Below are 10,399 nucleotides of genomic sequence, written 5' to 3'. Positions count from 1 at the left end.
AATGTCTATGGACTCATGAAAATTAAAATATTTTTCCTCTTCTCATTTTTAATGTAATCAAGGAAAGTTATTCTGCTGGCGAAATTTCCTTCTGTGCATGGTGGGTTACACTGTAAACATGACATGGGCAAGTGGACTTTAGTACTGACAGCTGTGGGGTGCTCCTCAGAGAATTGGTTTTCCTTCATCTTATACATAAATAAGAAAGATTAGTAGGAACTGGAACTCAGTGACTCATGTCCTATTTTGTAAGTCATTGTTGAAGCAAGGCTACAATGTAGAGAACAAAGACCACCAAATACAGCTGAATTCGCTTAGGACTCAGAGGTTAAGAGCACTGGCTACTCTTCCAGGGGACTCGAGTTTGATTCCCAGCACCCAAGAGGAAAAAACTAAGATTTAAAATCATTTGAATTTGCACATAGGTACAACTTAATTACTGTCTAATATCTGAGTTTGTTTCAGAAATCAAAAGATGATCAAAATATGAATTGGCAAGGGCCTGGAAGATAATTTGGTTGAGTTCTTGCCTAGTATATACAAGGTCCTAGATTTAGTTCCAATTTTGATGGCAGGTATACAAGTTTATTATCGTCACCATTGTCGTTGTCCTTATTTTGGGTTTTTTGAAGCAGGATTTCTGTTTTAGTCCAGGCCATTCTGGAACTCACTTTGCAAGACAAGGATGGTTTCAAACTCAGAGATCTGCCTGCCTCTGCAGCCCGAGTGCTGGGATATAAGAGTGCACCACCACACTCAGCTGCTTTTTTTTTTCTTTTCAAATTATATCTCATGTGAACACTAATACATACAGTCCATGGAGTACATATGGAAGTCAGATGACAATTTGCTGGTTGCCGGACTGAGTTTTCTACCACTATGTGGATCTATGGGATCAAACTCAGGTTGCTAAAACTCGTCAGGGATTCTCAACTTCAAGGCCTGCATGAGTAGCTTAGTGAGACTTTTTTGAACACACATGCACACACGCACGCATGCATGCAAATAAAAGGACTAGGGATATAGCTCACCAATATAGAACACTTGGCAAGTATTTACCAGGCCCTGGGTCACATTCTAGCGTGAATGAGAGAAAAGACCTTTACCTATTACCCTGCTACATTTTATTTAGTTTTTGTTGTTGTTTTTTGTTTTATTTTGTTTTTTGGTTTTTTTGAGACAGAGTCTTATATAGTCCAGGAAGGCCCTGGACTATGTAGTTTAAGATAACTGTGGAAGATAAAAGTTTTAAAGTTGCCCCCCTAGACACAAAGTTTAGAGCAGAAAAAAAAAAAAAAAAAAAACAGGTTAGGCCCCAGAATTATATGTTCCAAAAAGCCTCTCCTAGGGCTATAGAATGGATAATTACATTGGCCAGCTCAACAGCTTTCTCCCAGAAACTAGCTGACCATAAATCTTAGAGAACAATCTTGAGAAACAGGAAACAACTTCTCCTAGGAACTAGTTAAACAATCTGAGAAGTAGGAGACAGCTTCTCCTAGGAAACAATCTTGGGGGACAGAGAGTTCTTCCTTGTGATTTTTCACTGTTGTTCTACACACTTTCCAATGACGCCATCCCTGCCCCCTCGAGTTGTGGTTCTCCCTTTAAATATCTCTTCTCCCAGCCTCTCAGGGTCGAACTCCACTGCCCCTGTGTGGGATACGAGTCTCGACCCCAGTGCACTGGTTGCTATCAATAAACCTCATGTGATTACAACAAGGACGGTCTTGTGTGAGTTCTTGGGGGGTTGCGTCATCCCGAGACTTGAGTGAGGGTCTCCCCACTCTGGGGGTCTTTCAACTGAACTCTTTTTTTCTTTTTTTTAAAGACAAGGTTTCTCTGTGTAGCCTTGGCTGTCCCAGATCTTTTTTTGTACACCAGGCTAGCCTTGAACTCAGATCTGCCTGTCTCTGCCTCCCTGGTGCTGGGAATAAAGGTGTGTGCCACCATGTCCAGTTTGGATGACTGAACTCTTGATTTTCCTGCCGCCCCCATACCCCCACCAGTGTTGGGATTACAGGCATGTGCGACCTACCTACCCAACTACCTAGACTTTTAGTTATTATTGAGTGAGAGAGCTAATGTTATAGTAAAAATATTTCTGGTATGTGGACACACCACACACACACACACACACACACACACACACAGAGAGAGAGAGAGAGAGAGAGAGAGAGAGAGAGAGAGAGAGAGAGAGAGAGAGATCAAAAGGTATATTTACTTAGAAAAGTAGATTCAACAACCCAAACACAAAAACAGGTTGGGCTGAGCTTGGATTTCCTGGTAGCCTACTCCTAACTCTGAGGAAGAAGTAATGAGCCATACATCCACATGCCCGGGTATCTCTGATCCAGACTGGAAAAACAAACTCAGAATAGTCCCAAGTCAATATGGGAAACTATGGGAGAGAAACCTAAGATTTCTTAGGAACAGTTTTAAGTGGGAATCCTCTAACCCTACTTGGTTAGTTCTTTTCTGTGAGTTTCTTGGTATGAGTCCAAACCTCTTACAAGGCACCTTCAAACACAAGTTATGGCCGCAAGTCTGGAAAGCTCTGTACAAGAACTATGTAAATAATGGCTCAAGAGAACTGAGGACCAGATCCCCTGTGCCCTACAGTTGGAATAAGCAGTTGAAGCCTAGATGGTTTTCCTCTTCTTGGCAGATGGTCGTTCAAATACATCTCATACCTCTGCTGCCTTTTGTTTAAAGACTTTTGTGTTCTGGACACTCTTTTGTGCCCCATGCACAAAGTTATCTTGGTCCACAAGGTGGGTGTACTTGGTGCGACCAGACTGTCCAAAATTCCTGACCTGCATGACTTTTGGAAGAATGGTGTTGTTGAAATGGTCCTCAAGAGTAGGTACACTAAAATCTCTCTTGTAGATTTCTTCATCCTTATCCATGAAGAAGGCACCTCGGTGATAATATGGCTGTGTACTCCACAGACTCGGACTCTGACTCGGACTCCTCTCCAGAGCGTCCTTCGTCTTCCACCTCCATGACTTCTATCTCTTTATCTTTTCTCTCCTGTGCTTGCTGATGTGTCATGCCATGGCGCCACTCTATTTCTTCATCGTCAATTTCTTCCTCTTCTTCCTCACTGCTATCTTCCGGTTCCATGCGCCAAACATCTCCTTCTACTTCTGAGTCTTTCTCCTACTATCTTAGGTTCCACTATTTTTCTGTGTTGAGCCAATCTTCACTAATGTGATCGGGGGTCACTGGATAAATCCTCCTCCTGTTCCTTAGGTTCTTCTTCTTATTCCTTAGCTTTCTTAATGAGCTGGAATTCTTCATCCTCTTCATCTTCATTTACTCCACAGGGGCGTAATCTGGTCTCTTCCAAGGCACATAAAGTTTTACCCTTACTTTTTCCATTGAAATCTCACATTTCTCATTGCGAATTGGGACAGTCCCAGCCGTAGACTGAATGAGCGGCTGCTTCATGACTGAGCTTGGGACCCATATGGTGACGGCTGCCATGGAGACTCCCCAAAATGGACTGAATCCCAACAACGAAGAGCAAGGAACAGAACACCACTTCCCACCTAGCTTTGCCGGACCCTGCTACGCTACTGACAGAAACTACTTCCGGCAGAGGTAGAGGAACTGGAAGTATACAACTGGAAATTGAAATATTTTTAAACACAGTGGATGTATTTTATCACAAACAACTTAATGGTCATCATCAAGCAAAACCAGAAATAAACCAGAAGAACCAAAGATCACTTCATGTGATAATACAAAAGTTTTAATTATATACAATTAATATATGCAAATAAGAAAAATTTTATAAGGTTCTTAACTTGTGACATGTACACACAAAAGGGCTATAATACAAAATTACACAATTTCTAAAAGCAGAACAAAACCAAAGGAAAAAACATAAGTATGTATTAATAAATAAAACTAAGTTTAAATAACAGAAAAAAAAGTTAAGTTTGAACCTTGTGTCTTGGCAGAAAAAGAAAAGAAGAATCTGGTTTACTAGGGAAAACAAGGGGAATATAATTATATAAATTAGAAAGTGACAATGTGAGAGTAACCCCAGAAGGAAGCCATTCAAAGAATTCTAAGATTACTCAATTCTATGCAAATAAATGGAAAAATCTGGATTAAATGAATAAATTACCATAAAAAGATAGGCAGTGCAAACATACCAAATTTTAAGAAATATCCATTGTCAGTGAAGTACAAAAAAAAAAAAAAAAAAAAAAGAAAGGAAGGAAGAAATTAACCAGTCACAGACAACTTTATAGGAATTTCTGTGACACATTTCAGAAAAATGACTTGCACGTCACTCCCAAGGATGGGAGCAGTGTAAGTTGTAAACCTGTGTTTCTCCTGCTGGCAAGATCTACACAGAGAATTAAACATGGGGAAAGAACTTATACAAAAGACTTCACGGAAGGGTGATCAGCACTTAAGACAGCTGTTTTCTTCTTAATTTAATGTGGTCTTGGTTAAAATACTGGGGATTTATTTCACCTAAAAAAACTTGCTCCTCAATTTCACATGGAGAAGTACAAACAGCGATGACAACGAAAACCTCAATAATCAAGCATGGTGATTCTTTTTTATGTATTTAATGTACAATGTATTTCCATCTTGTTGCCTCTTCTTCAACTTCTTCCTGATTCTCCTTACCCCCTTGCCCACTCAACTTCATGTTCTTTGTCTCCCTCCCAAAACAATAACTAAAATAAAAATTAAAAAGAAAACACACGGGGTTGGGGATTTAGCTCAGTGGTAGAGCGCTTGCCTAGGAAGAGCAAGGTCCTGGGTTCGGTCCCCAGCTCCGAAAAAAAGAACCAAAAAAAAAACAAAAACAAAAACAAAAACAAAAAAACACACACACACACAAATAAATCTTTAAAAAATAGTCAAAAAGACAAAAAATGTTATAATAAAACAAACTACCCTGCCTCCACAAATGGGGATTGTACTGGCTGGTTTTGTGTGTCAACTTGACACAAGCTGGAGTTACCACAGAGAAAGGAGCCTCAGTTGAGGAAATGCCTCCATGAGGCCCAGCTGTAAGCATTTTCTCAATTAGTGATCAAGTGGAGAGGAACCAGTGTGGGTGGTGCCATCCCTGGGCTGATAGCCTTGGGTTCTATAAGAGAGCAAGCTGAGCAAGCCAGGGGAAGCAAGCCAGTAAGAAACATTCCTCCATGGCCTCTGCATCAGCTCCTGCTTCCTGACCTGCTTTAGTACCTGATGAACAGCAATGTGAAAGTGTAAGCTGAATAAACTCTTTCCTCCCCAACTTGCTTCTTGGTCATGATGTTTGTTCAGGAATAGAAACCCTGACTGAGACAGGGATCTATGAGGAAAAGGAGGAAGGGAGATTGTAAGAGCCACAGTGGTTGATTTCTCTAGGGAAGCAGTGTCTTCCAGATGCAAAAACCTGATGCACAGATGAACTCACACGGGCTGAGGCAACATACGTAAGACCTGCACACATTCCAGATGGAATTCCAGCACGAGGAGGAAGTGGACACAGGTCGCCATCCCAAACCAACAAGCTACTTGCAACTGATACCTGTAAATCCATTTTCCACCAAGGGATGTCAATGGGTATATCAACTACGCTTTAGGGAAGGCCCCATGCCTGGGAATAATTGACCAACCCAAAACACGAAGATTCTCAATACAAGAAAAAAAAAGATAGCTATCACTCTACCAGATACATACTACTAATACATATTTATACAGCTAAATAGGTTAAATCAAATATCATAAATACTCCCCGATAATGGGCAAAGGGACACCTTGTTGTTGGTGGTGATGTTCTTACATCAGTCAGGGGCAGTGCAGATCACAGTTCCTTGTTCATCCAGCCTGATTTCTGGCTTGATGGCCAAGGCACCCCACCTCACCTCACCACCTGCAGCAGTCGGGAGAACGGGGGTCATGAGAGTAGATGAGCTGGCCCTGACCCTGGCTGGTTGCAGCATTTGGGGGGAGAGCAGGCCAGCAGAACTGGCCCAGGCAGACGGGGCCCATGTGAACCAAGTCCAAGATCAAGAGCATGAGAGAGGTGGGTGAAATGGCTGTGTGTGGGATAATGTCTTCCCTTTCCTCCCTCACCACATGCAGTAGCGGGGAGAGCTGACCCTGGGGGGTCATCAGTGCAGGGCGCCCCCCACCACACACACACACACACACACACACACACACACACACACACACACACACACACACACACACACACACACACACACACACACACACTGCCTCCTTACTAACTGTAACACTAAAGAGAGAGGGTCCTGCACTTCACTTGGGCAACACAGTGGATGAGGCACTGATCGGGAAGGCACCAGTGAGCCATTCTTTAAGATCTGAGCGCAGGAGAGCTATTCCAGCCCCTCACAGGCTGCAGCACTTTGGGGAGAGTGGTCCCTAAACCTTGACTGGGAGCTGGCTCTGGAGGCATGGGTGTCGGTGAACCGGGTCCAAGGGTGTGAGAGCAGGGGAGCTGAGCCTACTTCCTGCCGATGGTGGCCTTAGGTTGCCTCGTTGGAGCAGTGCAGGAGAGCTCATCCTGAAAGAGCTGATGGGAGAGCTCATCCTGAAAGAGCTGATGGGCTGACCAGCTCAGTTGTCACCCAGCCCCAGATCCAGGGTTCTGAGTTGGCCCACCCCAAAATCTTTATCATCTGTGAATGGCTGAGAATTCGAGAAAGGGCCAGTCCTGTTGTTCCAAAGCTGCAGTATCTGCACGACACAGGGTAAAACCAGGATCAACTGGGAGGAATTTCAGTGAGGATCCAATACTGATGTTGTCACAGAAGCCAAAGATATCAAACTAGACCAATGACTCGTGTACTGAACGTGTGCAGGTGAAGATATGTGTCCTGTATACAGAGGGGGTCCTGTGGAGACACTCTGCAGCGTCCATGATGAGATGCTTTCTATGCTTTTTATTATTATTATTGTCTGCTTGTGTGTGTTTTATTTTGCAGGGGATATGAGAGCATGGGGAGATGAGCTGGAATGGGTGCATCATGTAAAACTCACAAAGAATCAATAAAAAGCTTTTTTTTTAAAAAAGGTAGGACAAAACTAGCCAACTGTGATTTATATAACTGTTTCAAAAATGTATATAGTTTATCTGTTTAAAGAAATTGTGCCTAGGACTGTTAGAATAACTAATGTCATTGGCTGTTGATAGAATTTCCTATGAATATGTAACTTTATTTTCAGAATCTTTAAATGTGTTTTATGACATTGTGCATTTTGATGTCCACCTTGTTTGCTGAAATAAGTAAATTCTAAAATCAAAATTAAAGAATATATCATAAAATTTAAGAATTTCATTTTTTCTCGAAGCAGCATCTCCGATGATCTTCTAGGAGACTCCACTTCTTAAGGGTGCCACTACTACCTCTTAGCGTCTTCAAGCTGAAGACCAATCCTCTGTCACGGGGACTTTTGGGAGACAAGCTGTTTTGAAACCAGAGGACCTCATGGAAAGCAGGATTCACAACATCTGCTTTGCAATGCATGCCCTCTGCTATTCCCTCCATTTGATTATGACTTGTGGTTAGAGTGGGGTATAGGGAGGGCTTTTGCCAGTGTGACTAAGGGCCCACTCTCTTTCTCGCTCTATTTTTTTAAAGATTTATTTATTATATATAAGTACACTATAGCTGTCTTCAGACACACCAGAAGAGGGCATTGGATCTCACTACAGATGGTTGTGAGCCACCATGTGGTTGCTGGGATTTGAACTCAGGACCTCTGGGAGAGCAGTCAGTGCTCTTAACCACTGAGCCATTTCTCCAGTTCTCTATTTCTCTTTTTTGATACAGGGCTTCACTATGAGTCTTAGCTGGCCTAGAACTCACCAAGATATAGACCAAGATGGTTTTGAACTCACAGAAATCTGCTTACTAACTCCTAGAATTAAAGGCATGTGGCACCATACCCAGCTTGATTAAGTTTTCTAATAAGCTGACTTGTCAAAGAAAAAGTGTCTTGGTGAATATAGTTTAATTAAGTTTTAGTTTTTGATCTTAGCCATTCTGAGGGGTATTAGGGTCATTTGATTTGCATTTCCCTGATGAGTAAGGACGTTGAACATTTCTTTAAGTGGGACTTTAGAAATCACTGTGTTGAGAATTCTCTATTTAGCTCTGTATCTCATTTTTAATTGGGTTATTTGGTTTGTGGGTGTCTAATTTCTTGAGTTCTTTGTATATTTTGGTTATTAGTCTTCGACTGCCTGATTTGGCTTCAGTGGGAGAGGATGCATTTAGACTTGCTATCACTGGATGTCCCAAAGCAAGGTGGTACCTTCTCTTTCTCTGAGAAAAAGGGTAGACGTATTTATAAGGGTGGGACTGGCTTCAATCAAGACGTAAAGTGAATAAATAAATAAATAAATAAATAAATAAATAAATAAATGGCAATAAAAGCCAAAGGGGTTTAGATTTATGTATTTTACTTTATATGAATAAGTGTGTGTCTGCATGTATGTATGCACACAGTGCGGGCCTAGCGAATGAGGAGGTCAGAAAGGGGTGTTGGTTCCCCTGAAAATGGGGTTATGGGTGGTTGTGAACTGCCAGGTGAATTCTGAGAATCAAACTCAGATCATCTGCAAGAGCTACAAGAACTATTGAGGACTGAGTGTTGTGGCTTTGATTTAATGGATTCACAAATTACACAGGAGTTCAAACAGCTGTTTGTAGGTCTCTGTGGGTCCCTGCCCCTAATTGGTTTTGATTTGGAAATGAAGTTGCAGCAGCAACTGGGCAAGAGAGACAGAGGCGGGCTTTTAGAATTCCCAAAAAAAAAAAAAAAAAAAAAAACCAGAGGAGAGGGAGGAGAAGCCACCAAAAGTAGGGTGTGGGACAGACCTAGCCCAGAAAGTGCAGGAAGGTAAGCCAGCCGAACTGTAGGTGCAAGGGGAAAGCGGCCTGGGAGGGAGGGGGTGGGGGTGGGGCTACCTAGCTGGGCCCAGGGCAGCAAAGATAAAATATAGATTTATTAAATGTTAACTCAGGAATATCGGAGGGGAGAGTATGCTAGCCGCAGGGAGGTTTGGAAGTGCCCAGCCATGGAGATACTTAGGGCATATTAAAGATAAGCCGGCGTGTGTATGCCTTTCATGATTCCAAAACACTTGGTCAGGTTTAGGGGAGGCGTACCCTCTGGGAGCATAGAACAGATTTAATTATTTACCGAAACAACTGAGCCATATCTCCAGACTTTAAATAAATGATATACACAACCACCGTTAGAGGGGGGAAAAACAACCAAAAGCATAAATACAAAGAGAGCAGAAAAAAGTAACCAATAACTCTATAATTGAAGAAAAACTTAAAAATAAAAATGGACAAAGGCATAATTTAAATTTAAAGGCTTTAAACAGAAAATAAGATAGTCAAATACCAGTCAATTCTGACCAATTTAAAATAAGAGAAAGAATTCATTAGGAAACATTGGCTACATGTTTTGATAAACATCTTTAAATTAAGATAGAATTTCAGGTTAAACTGAGTGTTTAGGAAAGACCCCCTTCAATGGGGGCTGGGAATATGACTCAGTCTGTAAAATGGTTGCTTACTAAGAGTGGAAAATAGAAAGGTAAGATGTTTAATGTGGCCTTTTAGAAAGATTTGAAAATTGAAAGCAATGTTACAGTTCTGGATGGAAAGATGCTATAAGCGTAGTGACCCCATAATTCAATCAAAGTGTTCAGTACAACCAACCACAAGTCAGCTTGATTTGGAATCTAGATGAAGGGGATTCACCTTTTCAGATTGGAAATAGGAGTTTTAGTAATTAATGTTAAATAAGAACAGTTAAATAACCACTTTATAACAGGCAGTATTCAAAATTCCCTTCTTCTCATCCTGACCAAAGGTAGGTAATATCATTCCTTTTTACAGATGAAGGACTTAAGTCCCAGAAGCATTAGACAATGTATAAACAGTAGTCCGTTAGACTCTTTTATTATCTTCTTAAAGTCAAATGGCTTTAACACATGCCGTTTGAAACCATGGCCAGTCTTCTACTACAAATATACTTCAGGTTCACATTGCTGGTCAAGTAAGGCACACTCGATAACTAGTGTTGGAACAATTAAGGTATCGTTTGTTGGAGAATATAACTGGATCCTTAATTCCCATCTAATAGTGAAGTGATAAAGTGTATATAACAAGAACAACAGACCAACAGTCACGGAATCAAGTGAGAAGGGATGCACTTCTAAATATAACATTTAAGAGCATGATATAATAAATGAACTAAAGTTATTTGACATTAAGTTGACGTCTACCCAGTAATTAAACAAATGCCAAATACGTGCACAGCGAAGCCCACCTATTTTCAAATAACAATTATGAGATAGGAAACATTGTAACAGATGGTGACAATA

At 41.3% G+C, this 10,399-nt stretch overlaps 1 pseudogene; it reads right to left on the bottom strand.

Annotated features, from left to right (window-relative positions):
- Nucleotides 1-2,901: 2,901 nt before the first annotated feature.
- Nucleotides 2,902-3,489, bottom strand: LOC116913933 (annotated as a pseudogene).
- Between the last annotated feature and the right edge of the window lie 6,910 nt (nucleotides 3,490-10,399).

The sequence above is a fragment of the Rattus rattus genome, chromosome 12 (assembly GCF_011064425.1).
Source record: "Rattus rattus isolate New Zealand chromosome 12, Rrattus_CSIRO_v1, whole genome shotgun sequence".
NCBI classification, from domain to species: domain Eukaryota; kingdom Metazoa; phylum Chordata; class Mammalia; order Rodentia; family Muridae; genus Rattus; species Rattus rattus.
Note: the sequence above shows the minus strand (reverse complement) of the source record. Positions and strands in the feature narration are given on the sequence as shown.